Source organism: Aythya marila (assembly GCF_965140915.1).
Source record: "Aythya marila genome assembly, chromosome: 6".
NCBI classification, from domain to species: Eukaryota; Metazoa; Chordata; class Aves; order Anseriformes; family Anatidae; genus Aythya; species Aythya marila.
Window position 1 is genome coordinate 27,950,353 of NC_139047.1, and position 17,510 is coordinate 27,967,862.

At 42.1% G+C, this 17,510-nt stretch overlaps 2 long non-coding RNA genes across 2 annotated transcripts; both read right to left on the reverse strand.

The window, feature by feature from the left end:
• Positions 1–842: 842 nt before the first annotated feature.
• Positions 843–6,235, reverse strand: LOC309879761. The gene is made up of 3 exons (XR_014317841.1): positions 5,986–6,235; positions 1,890–1,972; positions 843–880 (listed from the first exon to the last, which is right to left on the reverse strand). It is a non-coding gene; the product is annotated as an uncharacterized lncRNA (long non-coding RNA).
• Positions 6,236–7,579: 1,344 nt separating this feature from the next.
• LOC309879816 lies at positions 7,580–10,380 on the reverse strand. The gene is made up of 3 exons (XR_014317849.1): positions 10,320–10,380; positions 8,576–8,649; positions 7,580–7,756 (listed from the first exon to the last, which is right to left on the reverse strand). It is a non-coding gene; the product is annotated as an uncharacterized lncRNA (long non-coding RNA).
• Positions 10,381–17,510: the final 7,130 nt, after the last annotated feature.

The following is a 17,510-nucleotide window of genomic DNA, read 5'->3' on the forward strand; positions in this document are numbered from 1 at the left end:
GATGAACCTAAAGCATATATTCAGCTGTATATTCAGCTGCCCCTTTGCTCCTCTAGAGATCTCATAGCAATCCCCTCTCTCTTTTCAAGCCTGTGTGACTAAGGAAATCCCCTTTCCCACTGCCTCAGCCAGAACTCAGTGCAATGAAGTGACTTCCCACCAGTCTTCATCTATCATCTCAAAATAGCCTTCTTATCTTTTTGTTATGGTTTGGTCCTAAAGCTTTTGGAAGGCTTTCATAGCTATCTTTTCTAGATTTTGCTTTTCTGTAGCTTAAAAAAAAAAAAAAAAAAAAAAAAAAAAAAAAAAAAAGGAGTTGTATTTTATCCCTCTTATGTCAGTAGAATAGGATCAAACACAGCAGAACCTCTCTCAGCCAAAAGGTATTTGTTGTTCATTGCCACTGTTGGCAATGCCACGTGCAGCTGTGGATATCAGTCACAGCACATAAAGCTTTGGCCAATTGGCCCTGCTGGTTTAAGGTGGCCTCTAAGTCACTCAATGGGGTTTGTGTTTCTGTCATTTAAAAATCAAAAATTAAAAAAAAAAAAAAAGAGAGAAAAAAATGCAAACCTATGAACTTTTTTTTTCTTTTCAGTTTTACACCTGTACAAAATAACAAGAAGGAACTGTAATGCTCAGGAAGAGCTCAGCTAGCCCCAAGAGAATCTCACTTCTTGACAATTCAGGTAACCTCATGAAACATTTGTTTCTTCCAGTCAATTGCAACATATACATTATTTACATTAATTGCTTTTTAAATTAAAGTTGTCATCCATTATTCCCTTCATTGTGTACAGTAAAGAGCTGATCCAAAATGCTTTCCATGTAGAGATACTTACTTTCAACATCTCCTTCTGAGATGGGGATTGTCCATGTGCTTTATTGAAAAAAAAAAAAAAATCATCTCAATTTTACATATACAATGCTTGAGAAAATAGAAACACAAAAATTGATCCCTGGGGTAAGCTGAGAATCTTGCTACACATAAATATCTACTCTGCATAATTTCTGGGCACATTACAGTCAATATCATTATGGAGACATCAAGCTTAGAAGTCTTGGCTCATCTATATGGTAAAGGGAAACCAGGTTTATGGCAAACCCAGCTACTGATCAACATTTCCAAGATTAAAGTTTAATTGAGTCAATTATTCTTCTCTTGCTCTCCCATGGAAGAAAAGGTTAAGCTAAATTTAAATAAGCCACGTTGATCTCTACATTATTCATTCAGTCACTGATATATCACTGTCTTGATAATTTATGGATTCTCAAAGCTACCGTGATGTTTACCGCCCATCCCAACATTTTCAGTAATCATCGATTAAGATGTCCCTTGGTTCCCAATTCATTTCAATTCTGATAGATTTGTAGAAATTGATCAAAAATACTATTCAATCATTGTTTCACGTGGAGCTTTCTGACCTCACTGCATGGTATCAACATTCATTTTGTGATGAAGTGGATGTCTCCAAGCTAAAGCTTCAGATATTAAAGACCTACTATTAATGTTAGCAACTATTTAATGCTGCAGCACTTGTAAGCCTACCTTTTTATGTTAGTTTTACATAAAATCTTTTTTTATTTAGGGACATAAGACATTTTACCTTTTGTTTTAAAGCATGTTTTAAGCAGTATTTTCAAATAGAGGAAAGAAACACAAGAACCTAAACACCATTTTCAAAAAGTTTTTAGGCACTGAGATCCATTTTCTGCGATGCATTTTGTCCTGATGCAATCACTAGAGCTTCTTTGAAAACCTTAGAAGCCTCAAATGCAAGGATTTACTAAATCTGCATCCAAGCATCAGCATCGAGTCAAGCCTTGCTGCTTGAGCTGCCTCTGAGTTCAGCGAATAGAAAGCAAGCTCCCACAGGCAACCCACCAACCTTAAGGTGTTTGTGAGGTAGCTGGAAAGAAACTGTCTTCCTGCGAGTACTCACATCTCTCCTTTGACCACAAAGGGAAGCAACTGTGACCAAAAGAGCAGTACAATGTGCAGTCAGCAATAGCAGAAATTTAAAAGACACTTAATAATGATGACTTGCAGCAAGCAACACTACATTAAATAGAGGAAAACATTTCCTCAGACAAATTAGAGTAATTTTTTAAGTGACTTGGGCAGTTGGAAGCTGGACACCACTTCCTTTCAATGAAACTCCACCTGTAGACACGTTCGAGTGTAGCCCTGCTTTGTGTTACAAGTTCAAAGCATAAGATCAAAAAGTCACATTTTCAAGATTAAACTTGGCACTGTGAAAAGATTTCATCTCATCAAACTACCATCATCAAAGCTTAAAACCTAGCTTTCTGATCACTGTCCTAACACTTGTCCTCCTAATGAGACATCATATTCTTAACTGCACCATTCCTAGCCCCATGACTACCAGTGTAGCCCAGTCCTCCTGTTGCACACTCCTCCTCTCTCCTTAGTAAAGCAGAGAAAAGAAAGAAAACAATGCCTGAAAATTAGGGATATAACAGACCACCCAACAGCAGATAGTCATAACAATGTATTTCCTCTGTCACACTTCCTACAATGAAATGATCATTAAAATCAATGATCCATACATAGATACTTCACATTTCACCCACAAGTATGATAGGGGGCGGAAAGGGGAAGGGATAGACAGGGAATGGTATTTTTGTAAGAGCATGGGGCACACCTTCTTTGTAGGTCTTAATGACAGCTCCAGATCTGCAAAAAACCTTTCATTGCTCCTGTTGAGTTTGTCAGCCATCTAGTACTGATGAAAACAGCAGCCTTAAAAAGCAAAAGAAGGCCAAAAGATTTGTGATAGAAAGCAGCACTGAAGCTATCAGGAGTTCAGTGAGCATACAGAAACATGTCAATCATTGTCAGAAACTCAAGAGATTAAAAAGGACACAAAAGCACAGTGAATGACAGCAGTAGGATGATCAGTTCTTTATATTGGCTGTTAAGCCACCAGACTGCTCGGAGTACCACCAATGGAGGTCCAGATCACTACTCCCTGTAGCTGATGGGATGGATATCAGGCTAGAAATTAGAATGGAGGCTGGCTTTGAAGGGCCCAAGAGGCAAGGAGAGAAATAGAAGTGTCTACAGCCACCAAGATCAAAGTATCATCTGTTCCCAGCTAAGAGGAGACTTTCTGGAAGGTCCAGGCAACACCTTGCCCCATCCCATCCCACGATTCACTGCGTGATGCCATCCATGAGGTGTGACTTGCTGGAAGGGGAGGACCTTGCTGTTGGGGTGGATGGCTTTCCCTGCCAGCAGCCAAAAAGGTACACCTGACAAAGCCTTCATAAGCAGTCACTGCAGGATGGAGAGAGGAATTTTTTCTTACTGCACTATATGCCAAATTGCTAAGGTACCTGTCACTCCAGGAGCAAAAAGTCTCTCTACTGTTCTCTGCCCTGCTTTGCAAAACCTTCAGTCACACACATACACACACAAAAAGACAGAGAAGACCCCTGGTCACAACCTGCCCAGGTACTCTGCTATGTTCAAGCTGCTAATAAATAATTGACAGTGGGTCCCAGAACAGACAATGTCACTGTTGGCCCCCATCAAGTACTAGACATTTGGGAAATTTGTGTTTGTGTTCCTTTTCTGGCTTTGATTTGATTTTCTCACTCCCTTCCCCCTCCAGTTGCCCTAAAGCTGTAAGAATAATATAGGATCTGTCTCATCCAGTATCTGTGACAAGCACAGCTCTGCACGCATGGCCATGCAGAAGCAAGAGGTCTCCAAGTCTCCTGTGTCTGGCTGCCGAGTGTGAATTAACTCCATCGCCAGGCATTGCATTTCCAAGAGAGAATTGCTGCTCAAGTAAGATCCAGGCTGCCCTTTTCCCCATCCTTCTTGTTTATTGATGGGCTTTATTTCCCTACGCGCTCTGTGCTGCAGCATTAAGGGAGGTAGCGGGAGAACTTGAGAGCTGCCTGCCTTGGTCAGCAATGGCAGAAAGGATCCTGGTACATACTGGCACTGTGCTGAACTCAGTGCTAGACTTCTTGAAATGCTAAGATACTTATTAAAAACCCCACCCCAGAACCTTCCTTTATGTTTTCTTTTGCTCTCCTGTTTATAACACCTAAGGATACTGTGAGGGTGGGGTGAGTGGTGCCAGCACCTTCTGGGAGCAGGATGGCAATGGCTTGGCATAGACTGAAGAATAAGTCTGCTTGTTCTGAAATGGCAAAAGGGGATTGTTCCAGCCTGGCACAGCCGGATATCATGAATCACAGACAGATTTTCCCCTGTGCTTCTGCCTGATTCCAAGCTTGTGTGTTTACATTTTCACCCTGCATGTCTCCTTGAGTATTACTGCAATGCAAGAAATCATGAAGAGCAGCACTGTCCTGTGGCTGGTGCCTCTGCCACCACTCTGCTGCATGTCCAAGGCTTGCTGTCCTACTCTGTCTTACCTGTCCCTGCTGCAGTTCATCTCTGGTCTAGAGCAGTGGTACTCTTAAGGTCACTAGATGGTGTTTAGTACTTCACAAGACGCATCCAGTGCCTCAAAACTGCAGCTTTGGGGATGTCTGGACTCCCCTGGAGCCCACAGGCAAAAGGAAAGGTGGTGCAGTCAGGCATCTGGATTTGATGCCCCAGAGAAACCCTCTCAGTTTAGCTGGAATTTCCCAAAGGTTTTCATGGCCTTAGAAGTGAGGCTGTTGCTAGGCTGAGTGCTGCAGATGGACATTTACATTTCAGTCTTTCTCTGCAGCAACAGGCAGGCACATGTGTTTGAGGAAAGCAACAGAGTGTATATGAGTGACTAGTTGTTCCTGACACAACTGCACTGCTTTTTCAGTCTCTGTTTGCTAATGGAACCTGAGAGCAAAAAAGACACTAGTAGTTCTTCATTAAAGTCATCTGCTTTCTCTGTCTGTTTATTTCCATTTTTAAAAGGCCACCTTCATAACTCAGAGCAGCCTGCCCTCCTCGCTGTTACCAAAGAGAATTTCAAGCAGGCTTAGACTTTATCCTCTTTCCTGACTAATAGATCCTCAATTCCAAAACACCACTCTGCACTCTGCAGGACATGGGGAAAAATTGCAGCAAGGGGATGCTCAATAGGAAGAAAAGATCCGTGCTCTCCAGAAGCATAAATACTCAGCACACAGGCTGCAACTTCTGGCTCTCCTCCTCTCAGCCTAAGATGTTTTGTTGCAAATTTATGATGCCATCTTGAGTACCAAGGGTAGCTTCCTGGCTCTTTTTTCGTTGTTGCATTTTTCCTAGCTGACAGATATCTGCCCATATCTTCTACTCCTGGCTCTGATTTAAAGTTGTCTTTGCCAGTCAAATTTAGCACTTGCTCATTCTAGATGACTGAAAGTAAGGCCAGATGTGGGAAAGCAGCTTTGAGTTACATTGTGCAGCTTTTCTCTCTGTGTCTCCTGCCAAGGACACAGGGTAGTTATACTGGCTGCTTCCCATGATGTCTTTTGCAAATCTTTAAGAATAAATAAATAAATAAATAAATTAATTAATTAATTAATGTGGGGAGTGCGGGGGGAGAGGGAGGAGGAGGAGGAGAATTCACTGATAGGGAAGCTCTTAAGCTGCAAATTCTTGTTTGTTTCATTTGTTGCCTAGGCCCCAGTTAATTCCAGGACAAGCCTGGATTAAGAAGTAATGCAAGTCATCTCCCACGTATACTTGTTAACCTCTGCTTAGGGAACCTGTGAACTGTGCAGGTGAGCAGAGAGAGGTTGCCCAAGCCACATGCCTGCCTAATGGGGAAGAATTCATTTCACAAGTGCATAAGAGAAGTAGAAAAGCAGTGGGTAAAGCAAGTAATCCCTTTCCTGACATGTGGCCAGGGGTTATGCAGTCTGCTCAGTCAAAATTTCCTGAGCCAGAGGTTATATGCCTATTTCTGCATTAATAGCCTTGGATGGAGGAATGTGTTCAACTGTCTGGGGGTTTTGACCCACAGCTAATTGCTAATACCTGTAACAGATGGTAAAAGGTCTGCTTTTCCTTACCTTTTCATTCCTGTTGCTGAACTGCTCCACTGGGTGCTCTCATCTCATGGTGAACTTCCTGTCTCAGGCTCTCCTTGGACAGCAGCAGTAGACACCAACTCTGGGCAAGGAAGACTGCAGGACTCTGCGCTTTGGAACCCTCTGCATACTGAAAAAAAAAAAAAAAAAAGAAAAAAACAAAAAGAAAACACAAAAACACGCAGCCCTGTGCTGCTGACTGCCATCATCAAGTGACAGTGCTGGCATGACACCCACCTTCATAGCGTGCACCCCTAATTTGGCATCAAAAACATACATACCTGGGAAGGGTGTGTTGTCTTGAAGGGTGTTAAAGAATCTAAGCCAGAAACCAAACTCCTTCAGCCATCTTCCCCTAAAGGACCAAGCAGAAATACCATTCCTTTCTCCATAGTGGTCCACTTGCCTGGTAGACATACAATTTCTTCCTTGAAGGGATGCCTTTCCTTCACAGCTGACAGAAGACGCCTCCGGAAGCTGTAAGGTGGTGCTCCATTTCCAACTGCATTGCCAATGCCTGCGTCTTTAGCAGGGGATCCCAGCAACCTGGCTTCCCTGACCTCTAATTCCACACAACTGGCTCCGATGTCCCAGCACCGGAGCAGCCAGTTGACAAGCTGCTCACCTCTACAGCAACCAAAATCTTTTTGCACACCGAATCACAGAATAACCTAGGTTGGAAGAGTCTTCCAAGATCACCGAGTCTTAACTCTGACCTAACACTAACCAGTCCTCCACTAAACCGTATCACTAAGCTCTACACATATAATGTCTTTTAAAGACCTCCAGGGATGGTGACTCCACCACTTCCCTGGGCAGCCCTAACCAACGCCTAACCACCCTTTCAGTAAATAAATTTTTCCTAATACCCAACCTAAACCTCCCCTGGCGCAACTTTAGCCCATTCCCCCTCATCCTGTGACCAGGCATATGGGAGAACAGAACGACCCCCACCTCGCTACAGCCTCCTTTAAGGTACCTATAGAGCACGATAAGGTCACCCCTGACATCTCCATAGCTCACGCTGGTGTAGGTTTTGGTTAGTTACAGTTGCTTTTCCAACAATCTTCATCTATCTTCATCTTCATGTTTCTCTGATGTCCTGGCCTCATATTCTCCATACCCAGTCTTAGCAGGAGTTTCTCTGCGTACTAAATGACCTGACTCTCTATACCATTTTTTTCACCTTGGTTACGGGTGCAACCAACACTGGTACAGTTTGTTTCCCTGGCTCAGCCTTGGGGCCTGCTTTAGGGTTTGGAGTGGCCACTGGCCCTGTCTCAGGGGTTGAAGTGGCCACAGGGTCTATCACTGGGGTTACATTGGCATAAAATGCAGCTTGGTAAGAATAGGCCAAGCCTCAGCACGTTGCAGTGATTTCTGTATGTCTGCTACTGCCAGGGCGATGACACTTTTCAAGCACTCTACCAGTTTAGGATTTTTTCAGTTGTTTGGGGGTAAATTTCCAAAGCACTGGAGGTGCCCACTACTCTAGATGCCTGCCCATATCCTCCCACTTTCTAAGTACCCTGCCTCAGCACAGATATCTGGATGACACTCTTAAGTATTTGTTTAACCTTAGACAAAACCTGAGGTGCATTTGGGAGACACAACAATGAGAACATTGTGGTATGAACATCCCAAGGATATTTGAAGTTTTGGAAAGCTGCCATAACTCGCCTGGAGGGGAAGAAAGGGAAAGTGAACAAGTGGCAAAAAATATCTCCTCTTGACCGCTCCATAGGTTGGCTCCCTGAAGAAAAAGCATGAAAGGTGTTATTATTAATAGTTTCTGAGGCAGAGTTCACAAAGTATGGAGTTGATGACAATGCTGAGTACAAATACCAGATTAGTCTCAAGGCTGGTAATTTTATCATATCGTAAGCCAGTGTTACACAGTACAGCAAAATAATAACCCTGGTACCAACCCCCAGAAGTGATAAGCACGACAGGGAACACATGCACTAAGTAATGTGCTATATAACTCAATTCAGAAAAGAGGCACAGCAGACTTGAGATCACAAAAATCAGCATGGTGATTAGCAACTATTAAACTGATGTAATGCTTATAAGAATCTTCTTTTAACACACTCTGGTCACATCTGTCACTATCTCAACCCTTCAAGCCCCCCGTTGGGCACCAAAAGGACTGTTGTGGTTTAACCCGGCCAGCAGCTAAACACCACACAGCCGTTCACTCACCCTCCCCCTCGATCTCTGGGATGGGTGAGAGAAACAAGAAAATGCAGCCTGTGGGTTGAGATAGAGACAGTTTACCAGGACAGAAAAGAAAAGAAAATAATAATAATAAAGATAATAGTTCTACTTCTAATAATGTGTACGAAACAAGTGATGCACAGTGCAATTGCTTACTGACCAATGCCCGGCCTAAACCCGAGCAGGTGGCCAGGTGTCTCCCATACCCAAGATGGTATTTTTGGAAGATGCTTCGTTTTGGTTGGTTGGTTGCTTTTGCAAAAGTTGTTCTGCAAGTTAAATCCAGACAGAAAAAATCCAGACTTTTATATGGAAAGAATGAGCACCCCTAATCTGGGGTCAGTAATACACATACCTGGGAAGGGTGTGTTGTCCTGAAGGGTGTTAGAGAATCTAAGCCAGAAACCAAACTCCTTCAGCCATCTTCCCCTAAAGGACCAAACAGAAATACCATACTTATATTTCACTTCATTTTCCCTCTTCCATTTAACGTTAGTTGATTCCTTACAAAATACCCAGATATTTTTCACATATTTGTAAGCAGGGTACTACAGTCCCAGCCCATCTCTATCCAGCAGATGAGAGAATAACCATTCTGTTTTCTGCTTTACAGCCACTATAAGGAAACTCATAATTCAGCCTTCACGTACAGGAAAGTTCTGATGAGATTTAATGGAACTGTAAGTTCTCTTTATGTACATACTGGGAACTAAAGGCAAAGATGTGAATTCATTTGCTGAGGGACATTTACAATCCCTATCCACAAAATAAAGACAGAATGATTCATGCTTTCTTTTTCTTCTTTTTGTGCTTTTTTTCAGAAGTCTGATGCTTGCTTCTGCAAAATGTGAATAAATAATATGAGAAACATAATTTCTTTTAGACCTCTTGCAATACATAAGGTACATAAATATTTATTTTATAATGTTAAAGTACCCAGATTAATTTCCTGAGAAAAGTATACATATTGAAATTTTCTAAGTTGGCAAATACTCTAGCAATAAGACAACTAGAAAAAGTTCTTGTTCAGCTCTCAGAATCTGTTTCCAGCTTGGGAATCACAGAGCTGATACATTTGTTCAGACATGATCACTACAGCCAGAGAATGCATTTTCAGTGGGTAGTCTGCAGTCTCCAGTTAATTTCATGTCATGAAATTGTGTGTTGTGGCTCAACAGTCTGCATATAACTGCATCTACACTGTGCTTTCTGGGGTGGAGACAGCACCCAGACATGCCACTGATCTTGAGTAAAGGGCCTAAATCATGCAAAGATATGCAGAGATACGCTCTGCTCAATGGATAAGCTTAGATAAATGCATAAATCGGTTCCAGATTGTTGCTGGAGGAGTTCCATTAATATAGATTCATAAACAAATTAACTCTCCTCATCTGGAGGGGCCTGGTTTGCCACCGCTGCAATTTTTGAACTTTACTGTGTACTGAAATCACAGCAGTGTAAAAATAGAAGAAGAATGATGTTTCAGGCCTAGTTTGCTCTCATTTCCTATGAAAGTGTATTAATAGGTAATTTGTTTTATCCTTCAAGACATTCAGGGGCAAGCATGACATAATTCTGAGAAGGATGATAAATTGCCAAAAGATTTGCAAGATAGGTTTCTGAAAATTGAAGAAGATAAAGTTTTTTAATGTAGTGTGGTAACCTCATGTTCTATGCTTAGTAGTCATGCTTGGGTCTTTCCACGGGGGGCATTCACTTCCTCATTATCTGTAAGTGTTTCTTTAATGTTAAATTTATTCTCCACCCACATTCTGAATTCCTAACATGTTTCATTAGAACATCATCTCTAATACCATTTAAATAAAATAATACATAACACATGATCTTTACGTATTCAAAACAGCCACAAGTAGGAGAGAATAGAATTTAGCAAGAATTTAAAAGTTTTTAAGACATTCAGCTTATTCAGCTTTTTTTTTTTTTTTTTTCCTGATGGGAATATAATGCTTGAGTGATAGGAGAGCAAAAGGTCTATTTGCTGCACAGTCCAAGAAATGGGTTCTACGTGAGAAGAGGTGGGAGGTAAAGCTCATGCTAACAAAGTACAGCTGGTGGTAATGTGACCCCAGAGCACATACCTCTTTGTCTGACATGACAGTAAAAGGAAATCTTCATCTTCATCCTGCTGCTGAGGGAAAGAGTCACAGAGATGCAGGCTCTCCTGCCCCTGTCTTTGCTGGGAGCACAGGAACACCCTTCCACCTTCCAGACCAAGGCACGTATCCTGGTTGCCTCCGCTCCGGGTGATCCTCTGCGCTCTGGGACAGTCTGGTTTTGCCTGCACTGAAGACACAAGGGTAAGGTCTCTCCTAACCCTAGGTTCACACACACTTGTGTTCCCCTCCTGGAGACATGGTCCTTGACAAACTGTGGAGCAGAATCCATGTAGGAGCCATTACCAAGGCGGTGTGAACAGCTGGAGAAGCAAGAAGCTGGAATAACTTCACGAGAAAAGGGGCACAGACTTACCAATATGTCTCAGATGATAGTGAAAAGCGTGTGTGAGAGCAGAGCCCAGATCTCAGGGGCTGGCCCCACCAGCAGTGGCAAGGAGTAGTCTGCAGCTCCAGGAGACCCAGTGGATGTCCTCATGCTGTAGAGCTGGAAGAAAAGCTTTTATCCAAGGCTAAAATAGGCCAACTAGCACAAAGTTCAAATGCAGTGCAGAGATTACCCATGTTACTTACTTGCTGCTGTTTTTCCATGTGTTTATGCAGGTCTGCCAAATCAGCCACATTCCAGAGAGGGAGATTTGGAGAAAAGCAGGGATTTAACATCACATTAAGAAGCTACTTATTGAAACAGTGAGATGCCGACTGAAACTTGGCATGAAATGAAACTGACTGCATCTCATTGCCTAAATGCCTAGCCTAATAATGGTGTTTATCTGTTGAGTACAATGCAAATTTGAGTTGCAGGAGACAGCAGAGACCTAAAGTACGGGGTGTTCTGCAGAAAGCTCAAGTTATTTTCAATGCTTTAGATTTGTGAAGTGGTTTGCAACAGTCACTGGGATGTAATAGTCCTATTAATGAAGGCCTGAAAAATCTTCCTTTTCTGCTGAGCCACAAAACTTTCTGAAAAGCATAAACAATAATAGCAAGAATGATACACAGTTATATTTATTTTAATTACTATTATTGCTTCAACCATTATTATTTTCACTCAGGAACCAAACTGTGACTAAAACATCATACTTGAATGTTATCATCCTCTTCAGTATTTTAAAGGTGCCCATTAATGCTGGTTTTGGAAAGATGCATATCCCACAATAAAACACATTCCCAATTGACAGCATGCTGATTTAATGTTCCCTCTGACCTTCTGCCCTCCTGGGATCCCCCACATGCTGCAAATGATTTTGTGCTCCAGATTTTCTTCAGCTTCTTCTACATCTGCCAAGTCTCATTTTGGCTCTTCAATCAAATTTCAAAAAATCTGGGAACGACAGGTCAGTAAGTCTAACCTCTGTCACTGGATAGCAATTGGAGCAGCTTGCTTGGGATGCCACAAGGGACCAGGACTGGGGACTAGGACTGGGGACTAGGACCCAGTATTTTTTTTTAAATGAACATAAAAGCCAATCACAGAGACACAAACATTAGGAATATCTGGTCTCTGCTGCTGCATTTCTTGTTTAAACACATTTGTTTAATTTTATGGAAAGTTTACTGCAGCATGTTGGAAATACCCATGTGTTTTTCTCTATTACACATAATGTTTTATGCAGGTGAAAAATAATTTATTATGTGGGACAACTTGTTACTTGACATGCGAAAAAACATATTCCATTCATAACCACACATCTCATGTCCTGCTGTGAGCACAGCTCTGCTGATAAATTCAAAACCCATCTCTCCTTTCTCACACAGAAAAATAAATAAATAAATAAATAAATAAAAGCAAAACTTGTTTCTGCTTCTATTGAAATGTCAAAACTTTCCATGACTTTGATAGCTGTTAATAGTTTCAAGCACCAGCTTCTCCACAGAGTGCATTCTCCAGGCTGTTCTCCAAAGGCTGTTCTCTAAAGAGTAAGCTGCAGGTAACAGAAAGTAAATAAATGCACAAACACAACTTTGCATTAGCAGCTGCCTCCTGCCTACCTTTCCATTGGCACCGTGTGGTCCTGTTACCCCCTAGGGCATGGAAGCTGCATTCAGCCATGTGTTGACGAGGGTACACTTCCCTCGTGTGTAGGAACGCCTCCTTTGCGTGGTTACCAAATCCTGACATCCTTCTTTAAAGGCCATGGGTACTTCATCCCACTTCTTGAAGAAAGGGTCTCTAAAGCTGTGCTCTCCTCCTGTGGAGAAGCGGAAGCCACAACAGACTTTTTTTTACTCATCACAAGTACCACCAAAAAACTTTCTCTTTTTTGGTGCCCTTCTCCCAAGCCCTTCCCCAGTGACCACTGAACCTCTGAAGTACCTTCCCACTTCAGCCTACTGAGGTATCTCTGCTGCAATCCTCTGATAACCAATTTCCTAAACGCTCCTTGACATTCAGATGCATTCCCAGATGTAAATGTTGATAGCAATCAGTTTCAAACCCAGCCTTTGCCCTGGCAGATCATTAGCCTGTGAATAAAACATGGAGATAGATACCTGGATTTCTGATCAGCAGTAGGTATGTTGATGACTTTCATGTGAGGCACAAATTGTGAGTGTGACAGGACTCATTATCTATAAATCACCGGTTGGATTGTGGTTAACTTCCCGTGGTAACAGAGATGAAACACATTCTCTCTCCCTCATTAGCTGAGCACTGACAAAGCACTGCAGGGATCTTTCTGCTGCACAGAAAACATCTGCCTGGATTCAACTTCAGGAGGTCTCTCACAAAATCGTTTCATCTGAGGTGTCACCTGCACAGACAACCCTGAAACACAGACACTTCACACTGGTCCAAATGTCCCAAGCACCAAAAACAAAACTTCCACTCCATCACACACACACACAGCCTTGGGTCACACAAGTGCTTGACTCACACAGCTGCCAAAGGAGCATTCAAGTGGGATTTCAAAAATATGGCCTCATCTTCTTCTGAAGAGGTTTCATCTTACCCCCCCACTCTCAAAAAGGTCAATCCATCCCAGCACTTTTCTCTCTGGCTCCATCACAGCCTCACCCTTCTGCACTAAATAACCTGGAAATTTCTACAACACTGTCAAATTCAGGACAAAAATGCTTTGGGTTCTCAGTATGCTGGAACCTTGGCTTTTTATCAGCATTTCTTTACAGTTTCTCCTACCATGTGACAAGGGCAGGAAGACCATCAAGGCAGGAATTACACGTTAGCAGTGGCTTCCAGGGCTCTGGAATGAACGTCATGCTGCTCCTTAGCTGAAACACACAGAGATAACATTGCTGTACAAGGAGACCTGCACCCTATTTGAATTCATGAATTCACACATTAAACAACCTGAAACCTTCTAAGAGCATTTCACCCTGAAAATAAATCTTTAGGATACCCACAACTCAGAAAATCCAGAAAAAAATCAAGGACAGATGCTCTTTTTCAGAGAAACAGCAGAGGATTTGAATGATCAAAGAAATGGATGGAGAAGACAAGGCTGTGAGGTAAATGCTTGTGATTCTCGATCATGATTTATAATTTTTTTTTTACAGATTTTTTTTTAAACTCTCCTTCAGCCAAACCCAATGAGCAGACATTTAATGCCTTTCCAAAGTTCTCCAATGGAAACCTCCTTACATTTCTCCTAGTTTCTCCCTATTTTTTGGTATGTTCCATATCAGGGTTTAATAATATGATGCATGCTTACCCAACACTGGACTTGATGACCCAAGTTCACATCTGGTCCCCCATTTCAGCATGTCATGTTCCTGACAGTTTCAGCAGGCTGCACGAATAACCCCAATTAATCTCTTGAAGGATGAGGAAGAAGAGGGCATCAGATCCCTGCAAAGTGCAAAAGCAGTCAAAATACTAAAACCTTGAAGGGGATAAACATCACTCTTTTCCTGACCTTGAAACCTGAGAAATCCCCAATCCAACTGAAAATTGATATAAGAGATTTTCCTTTTTACTCCTCCCAAAAGTGAAAACCCAGTTGACAGGTGTCACAACATCCTGACTGCTGCCTGGCCCCCAGGGATCACAGGCAATGTACTTACTTGGCAACATCCTGACTGCAGGTGGCAATTCTCACCCAAAGGAAACCCCACACCAACACTTGCTCAAGGTCCAGTGTGGAGGGCAAGCAAGGTAACAGCTGGCAGCAGTGCCCCTCAGTTGCATCTGTAGAGAGAAAAGCTCACACAGTAACTTGAAGGCTACACTACAGTGCAGATAAATCAAACTTGGCAGAATACATCCAGTGCTTATCTAATAACAGCCTTCTTTCTCCATTAGGTGGTTTTAAAGTATTTATTTTTTTCCCCCAATTTTACATGAAAATAAAAAAATTTTAAAAAAAATAAATAAAAAATAAAAACAGGAATCCCACTTCTCCTCATAGAATGCACACACAAAAATTTCATGCAGGTCTAGCAGTAATACTTTCAATTTCAAGAAGAGTTCCAGGAAAATAATATCTGTCACTCACATTCATGTCAGCTTCTCTATGTTTTTCTTGAAGCTTCTCTTCTTCCCGGTGCATCCTTCAGGCCACCATTGTCACTGACCTGCCAAGGTATAAAATCAGGAGTGAGTTTCAAAAGCCAGTTGACAAAACTTTTCCTGTCCAATTTGAGATTTTTTGCAGCTTTCTCAGAACTCTCTTGGAGAAACCCTCCCTAGGAGATAAACACAGCTTGTACCCAAAACTCAAATCTTCTTGGAAACTCCCATTTAACTTTTTCTTCATTTCCTTTGTGTGTTTTTTGTTTGTTTGTTTTGAGGCTCTGAGGTTACTTTTAGAGAGATGATTTTTAATATTACAACTACCAGGAATGGTAGAGAGAAACACAGATTTTTACTATTTAAGGAAATCAAAGAGCTAAAGGGATTTCCCTCAGTTACTTATATTCTCTCCCTGACACACGTCCTAAAATCACAAAATCATACTGTGAACAAGCTCCAGTTTCCTGCTCATGCTGCTTCTTTCCCCATATAGTTTTCCATACTACTGAGCAATTCTCCCACTTTCATGATTTCTCACTGTGTTCCCCACAAACACAGAAGAGCTCCCTGCTGTGCTTTGTATTTGGTCACTCTTCAGCTCCCATCTCATCTGGGCACCAGCCACTCTTCTTCCTACATGACTCATTTTACAGCCAAGCCCTTTTTTACTGTTTTGCTTGATTTCCCTCCCCCTTGTTACAATTTGACCCTTCCTCTTTTAAAAAACACTTTTCCTCCCAAACTGTCTCCAGTTAAGTTAGAGATGGCAGTAGAATAAATTCTTTCTTTCTGCTTGCAATACACAAGACTTTTGTTAACATTACCTCAATATAGCATTTCTTTTCTTTGTGCCCGTCAGTTCCAGTTTATCATCGCCTCTATAAATCCTGGCTCCCTTGTCCTTCTCAGCAGCACTACCACCCCTTTAGGATGATTATGAACTCAGTGGTAGACTACCAACTACTTTAAGGTAATAAAAGAGCTGTGCTACACTTTATCTTGAGCTCAGAATACGTTGGGGTATCTAATTTTTTATTGGTTTTACTTCCCTCTTTTTTCTTCCCCCCCCTACTTCTAACAGCTGCTTGCAACAATAGCAATGATAACAACAAAGCAGTTGAAAATGTTATTTTGATTTAATGAGCCTCTATTCTGTAAAACAGTCAACACTTCCCACAAATAACTGCAGTGCTTCCTGTAAGACTATTAGAGTAAAAAAAAAAAAAAAAGTTTGATAGTAGCAAGTCTTTTTTTCTCCATCACTGCTTGTCCTTTGGGGACTGATGGAAGAACACATTGTTTGACAACTGATAAATCTACTGCACTGCGTAAAAGACTGATAATTTCTATGGTAGCAGAACAGGATCTTTTATCTTAAAACAAAGGCCCTCATTTCTCACAAGATGACAAAATGTTTTCACTATGTAACAGTGGTGAATGGTGTTTCACCATTTACGCAGGTGCCCAAGACAAAAAACTCCCTTCACAGATACCAGGTCCCAAACAAAGACTGTTTTGTCAGGAGACAAAATGTCAGGAGACAAAGTGAAGATCTGGAGATCATTCAGATTTGAGAGAATTTGTACTGGAATTATCAGGAGTGCAGGAGGATGATAATTTTAGGGTTAGGAACACATAAGGAACAAAGACCACCACTCTGATTTCCAGAGCTTGCAGGTAAAGCATTGTAAGCACCAAAGCCATTCCCACAAAAATAAGTAGGAGGCAGGAGAAAGCCTAAAGGGCCAGCCACAGGAAAACCACATCTTCCACACATACAGGCAGTTTGACAATGATGTGTCTTTCACATCACTGGTAAGACCTAAATGTTAATTCAGTGAGATTGAACTCACTCACTGACTACACATACACATTTTCATAGACAAGCACATTTTCACATACAGCTTTTCTTAGTTTCATGTGCATATGATGCTGAAAATCTCAAAAAAAATATTCAGTTGTAATAAAAAGCACACTCAGCACTGAAAAATACAGTGTAACCTTCAATAACTTAGTTTCATGACAGGAAAGCAACTTATTTCTTTGTCTGAACATTAAGGGTGAACCCTACCCCCTAACACCCAGTCACAGACATTTTAGGCAGTCACAATGTACTTTTTGCCAAAAAAGATCCAAAAATGGGGCTACCACACACCCAGTCAGAGACATTCTAGGCAGTCACAGTTTACTTTTTGCCAACAGAGATCCAACGATGGGGCTGCCGCACGCCCCCCATTCAGAGCCATTTTAGGCAGTCACAGTTTACTTTTTGCCAACAGAGATCCAACGATGGGGCTGCCGCACAGCCCCCATTCAGAGCCATTTTAGGCAGTCACAGTTTACTTTTTGCCGACATTGATCCAACGATGGGGCTGCTGCACGTCCCCCATTCAGAGCCATTTTAGGCAGTCACAGTTCACTCTTTGCCCACAGAGATCCAACACTGGGGCTGCCCCACGTCCCCACACACTCACTGTCTGCCTCCGGAGCTTCGCCCTCGCTTGCTCCTAATAATGTAGGGGAATGTCACTGCCCACACACCGAACTAGGAGCCCCGGAGCCAAGCACCGGCACAGGCCGCGAAGAGTAGCCGGGGTTTACCTTGACGTAGCGGGAGGCAGAAAAACGCAGCGCTCCCTTCCAGAGCTCCAGAGCCGTGACGGGACAAGCGGCGTACCTTTCGC